The following is a 5534-nucleotide window of genomic DNA, read 5'->3' on the forward strand; positions in this document are numbered from 1 at the left end:
TATGTGTGCGTCTGCCAATCAACGCTGACAGGCCGCCGCCCATTGGCCGGGCCCCGCCCGCGTCACCGCCCACTGCCACCGCCCATTGGGCTGTTTGAACACAAAGGCCCCAGTTCGCTCCGCCCGCCGCGTGGGCCCCGGGGGCCCGGCGAGCCTTGCCTGGAGTCCGCGCGTGGGAGGCGCGGGGGGCGGTGCCGAGCCCCGGGAGCACGCAGCTGGAGCCCGCAAGTTGGGGCTCGGCCGGGCCTGACTGCGCACTTGACTCCAGGTCTGGTGGCTCAAAACACCTGATCCCGCTCCGAGCACCGCCTCGTGCGCCTCACCCCACCCGTGGCCTTCCGGCCGTGGCGTCCCCGCGCTCCGCAAACGGACTCCACACGCGGGATGCCAGGGCTTTAAAGGCATCGGGTGATTGGGGAGACACAGCCTCTCTGAGGACGGCTCCCCACTAACCCCCCACCGAGTGGGGAGCAGGAAAAGTAGAAGACCCTTGGCCTAAGGCCCACCTGGAAGGGTAGCTAGTAGTTAGTCCTCAGCGGACCAGCCAACGATTGTTGAAGGGATGCTAAACGCCTGGCGCATGCGTAATTGTCCTTTTAGCCAGGCCTTTCCACACCCATTTTAGAGGTAAGGAAACAGGTTCATAGAGGTTTTAAGTGATTTGCTTCAAGTCACAGCCAGAAGGAGGCAAAAGTGAGATTAGGAGATTCTCCTCACATCCAAGTCGGCTTTGTCTGCTTAAGAGTTGATGTTGGGATTCCAGACAGGGCAAGGAGGCTCTGGCATTTCCCCGTCTGCCCCCAGGGCCCCCAAGTTTCACTGCAGAAAGGAGGGAGTTTGGTACTGAGAAAGCAGGGCTGGTTACGTCCTCCTCTGCCTCGCTCAAATTTATGTGACTGATAGATAATGAATGAGTACAAATGTCACCTGACGCCTGCCACCGGCCAACTTTACCCAAGTAGCAAGTGCACAGCTTGGGAGGAGTCATTTCCTGTGCAAATGCTTCTAAGGGTAAGTTATTTCACGCTTAAAGCACCAAGAGGAAGAGACAAGAAATTACAAAATCACTGAGACAGGACAGGAAGGCACTGGGGGTAGAGGCGTGAGGAGGAGTGAAACCCTTGTGCTAAGTTGACTCCAGACAAAAAAAAAAAAAAAAAACGACCCCTCTTCCTGGGCCTCTACAGGCCCACCTGGGAAAAAAAGGGGCCTCACGTGCACTTATAGCATCTTGAAGGCAAGGGTTAGATGACAAACTGCCTGGCTCTCCAGGACCTCAGGTGGGGCCTGAGTATCTGCTGACCGTGGAAGGAATAGAATGAGAATGCAAATCAGATGTAGGGCCAGCATCCTGGGGCCTCCCTTGACACCTTCTCACCAGGGCACTTAACTCCCCAATCCCGTGCTGGTCAATTCCAATGGAGGGCCTGTACCTCGCCACCACCATTGCAGAACCTGTTTCGCTCTCCCAGGATCCTGGCAGAAGGACCCTTTTCCGGAATGTGCCTTCTGCTGGTCTCAGGCAGGGGCCACACCCACAGGCTGCGTTGCCTCTGTGGGCCTGCCGGATGGCAAATAATGGCCCCAAGGATATTAGGTCCTAATCTCTGGAAACTGTGAAGGTGACTGAAGACAACATTAAATGAAGGGTTTTGAGATAGGGAGATTATCTTGCATTATTAAGGTGGCCCTAAATGGAATCCCAAGTGTTCTTTTTTTTTTTTTTTTTTTAAACGTGGTTTTTATTTCATAACCAAATGGAAGTCATTTGGGAATAATTATTTTTTTTTCAACTTTTTTTTTTTTTAATTTTTGGGACAGAGAGAGACAGAGCATGAACGGGGGAGGGACAGAGAGAGAGGGAGACACAGAATCGGAAGCAGGCTCCAGGCTCCGAGCCATCAGCCCAGAGCCCGACGCGGGGCTCGAACTCATGGACCGCGAGATCGTGACCTGGCTGAAGTCGGACGCTTAACCGACTGCACCACCCAGGCGCCCCCCAAGTGTTCTTTAAGAGGGAGGCAGAGGGGCGCCTGGGTGGCTCAGTCGGTTTAGCGTCCGACTTCAGCTCAGGTCACGATCTCGCGGTCCGTGAGTTCGAGCCCCGCGTCGGGCTCTGGGCTGATGGCTCGGAGCCTGGAGCCTGCTTCCGATTCTGTGTCTCCCTCTCTCTCTGTCCCTCCCCCGTTCATGCTCTGTCTCTCTCTGTCCCCAAAATAAATAAACGTTAAAAAAATAATTAAAAAAAAAAAAGAGGGAGGCAGAGAAGAGGAGAGGGCAGAGGTTGGAGTGGTGTGGCTATAAGACAAGGAATACTGGAGGCTGCCGGAAGCTGGAAGAGGCAAGGAACGGACTCTCCCCTAAAGCCCCAAAGGGAGCATGGCCCTGCTGACACTTTGATTTCAGTCCATTGATTTTGATTTTGGATGCCTGGTCTTCTGAACTGGGAGAGAATACATTTCTGTTGCTGATAAGTCACCGAATTTAGGCTGACTTGTTACAGCAGCCACAGAAAAGTAACAAGGGCCCCGGAGAAATTCTTGCCTTTGCTGTTGAGGTCTCCCGTGTTTGTGCCGTGCCCCTCCGGCCGTCCTGACTGTCGCCACTGATGCCACCCATCGGACTTGTGAGATCACACGCAGACCCGTCTCCCCATCTCTCTGCGCCTCGCCTGTCTGCCGTCCACTCATTCAGCAACCCTCCGCCCTTCTGGGCTCTTCCCTCTGCGGCCGCCATTCAGTTGGCCAGTCTTCCCCCAGCTCGCTTCTGCCCTCGTTCTCGGCCCCATTCTTGCTCCTCCCCTCTCTCCTCATCATCTCAGACACAGTGGCAGGGCGGGCGGTGGACAGCTTTGCCCACTGGAACAAGGGGGCTGACAGTGTAGACGCTGCAGTGGGGCCACACGATGGCTTTCCTTGTCGCTAGACACTTTTGCCTTGGTGGCTCCTTCCTTCATTTTATATGTATGTGTATATATACACACACACACATATATATATAGTTACACGTATACATATATATTATATATGTATATATGTACATATATATAAAGTTTATTTCTTTATTTTGAGAGAGACAGAGACAGTGTGAGTAGGGGAGGGGCAGAGAGAGGGAGAGAGAGAGAGAGAGAGAGAGAGAGAGAGAATCCCAAGTAGGCTCCATGCTGTCAGCACAGAGCCCGATGCGGGGCTCAAACTTACAAAACATGAGATCATGACCTGAGCTGAAACCAAGAGTCAGATGCCTGAGCCCCCTGGGTGCCCCAATAAAAAAAATATATATATATATATATATATTTTTTTTTAATATATATATATTTTTATTTAAAAAAAAATTTTTTTTTCAACGTTTATTTATTTTTGGGACAGAGAGAGACAGAGCATGAACGGGGGAGGGGCAGAGAGAGAGGGAGACACAGAATCGGAAACAGGCTCCAGGCTCTGAGCCATCAGCCCAGAGCCCGACGCGGGGCTCGAACTCACAGACCGCGAGATCGCGACCTGGCTGAAGTCGGGCGCTTAACCGACTGTGCCACCCAGGCGCCCCATATATATATATATACATATATATATATATATATATATATATATATATATATATTTAAAGTTCTATATTATGATCACATTGGCCGAAAGAGTACTGCAATGTAGGCTTGATTCATGAGTAAATATTTATTACTATTATATGTAATTTTCCTTCTGGCGTTAAAAGGATGAAAACGAAAACATTTCCGTGGGCCCTGGGCGCCACGCCCGTTCTGCCTGATGGGAAAGTTCGCCGTGCGCTGGGGATGTTCGAGGAACAGCTCAGCCGGGGGGAGCCCGAACGGGCCCACCGGGGCGCTCCTGGGCCACAGAACACTCTGGGGCTCTCACCCAGACCAGCCAGAGGAAGTGAGGCGTCAGGGTAGGAGTGATAAAAGGTGAGGAGAATACAGGAGCCGCAGCCCTGGCTCTAGGCCAGGTGCCCCACTTGCTTGCTCTGTGATCCGGGGGCGGCCACTTGGCCTCTCGGAGCCATTTGCCTCACTCGTAAAATGTGAATAGTAGCGACCACCCTGTGCGTGACCTTGGACGAGTCAGCAAGGCCCCCTGGCCTCTGTTTCCTCGTGTGTGAGGTTGAGTGAGGAGAGGGCTTTTGCCAATGGAGATCTTTGGGAAGACGAGGGAGGAGGTCAGCCTCCTGGTCTGTCGTGGGCTCGTAGTCAAGTCAGGGAGCTTCTCTGTGCTTCCAGAGACCCGGGCGCTCACATGGAGGTGGAATGACCTGTGTACCCCTCTGCCTGCCCCACGTGCCAGGGACGGGTCCATAGCGCTCAGTCGTGCGCACAAGTGACACACAAGTGACAGTAAAGCCTCCAGCCACCTCACTGCTGCCCAGGCCACCTCTACCTCTTCCTCTCTGCTGTCAGCACAGGTCAGCAGCCAAGGGTGTCCGCGTCTGTCCCTTAATCATCACGAGCTGAGCATCCTTGTTGGGGGTGCGGTGGGGGAGGACTTGACTTTAATGTCAGGCTTCCTGGCAGCAAGAACACGTTTGGCAGCTATGGGGGAGGAGGGGGTGGCCTCAGAGGCTCTTGGGGCCCTCCCACCCCCCAGGGCTGTTTCTCTATCTCCTTGGGATCTGATGTGGGCTCCCCGTTCCACCCTGCCCCAGCTGGCGACAGGACTCCACATTTATGGGATCTTTCATCCCGAGAACTCAAAGAGCTCTGTCACTGGGTGGCAAGCACAGTTAAGCCTGTTTTATGGACGGGAAAGGCCAGTCCGAGGAAGGAAAGGTACTGGGGCCAGGTTACTAAGTGGGCCAGCCGGGCGCCAGGGACCTGGAACAGAAGGACACTCCCAGCCAGCTCTTATGGGTGACTGTGCCTTAGTCGTCTCTCTCCCCCCACGCCTGTTACAGGGCCAGCCTCCTAATAACCGCTCAGTAAACCTGCTTCCGCTAACTGCCTGACTCCCCAGGCTTCAGACACCTCACACCCCAGTGTGGCAGCCGCAGACCCCTGAGTGCCCCGCTTGCGCTCCCCAGAGCTGAGCCCTCCTCGGCCTCACCCAGGGCCCCTCCCGCTCGCACACCTTTGCCCAGGCCGCGCACTGGCCTAGAATGCCCTTTCCCCATTTCTCGGCCTGATGAATCTCTACGAAGCTTTCAAGGATGGGCTCAAATGTCACTTGTCCCATGGAGGCTTGCTTCCTTGCCTCCAAACTCCCCAGGCGGGGGGAAAGTCTCCCGTACCATGTTCCGGCATCCCTCATCCCCTTGTCCAGGCGCTTCTCACACTGTGTTCTGGAATGGGAACACCAGTCACCCACAGCGCCCAGGGATAGCGTGAGCTCTAGACAGGCCAGTGCCTGACGCTCGGCGGAAGCTTTGACGATCACTCCTTGCCCCCTGCAAGGCGTCTGGCCGAATGGCTTGCCCGGCCTGTGCGGTCAGGAGGCCAGTCAGAGGCAGCACTGGGGCCTCTGAGGGCACTGGCCCCTGGGCCACTGCTCATGGGCCTCATGTAGAAGAACTTGCCTGATATCCCC

The sequence above is a fragment of the Prionailurus bengalensis genome, chromosome B4 (assembly GCF_016509475.1).
Source record: "Prionailurus bengalensis isolate Pbe53 chromosome B4, Fcat_Pben_1.1_paternal_pri, whole genome shotgun sequence".
In the NCBI taxonomy this organism is placed as follows: domain Eukaryota; kingdom Metazoa; phylum Chordata; class Mammalia; order Carnivora; family Felidae; genus Prionailurus; species Prionailurus bengalensis.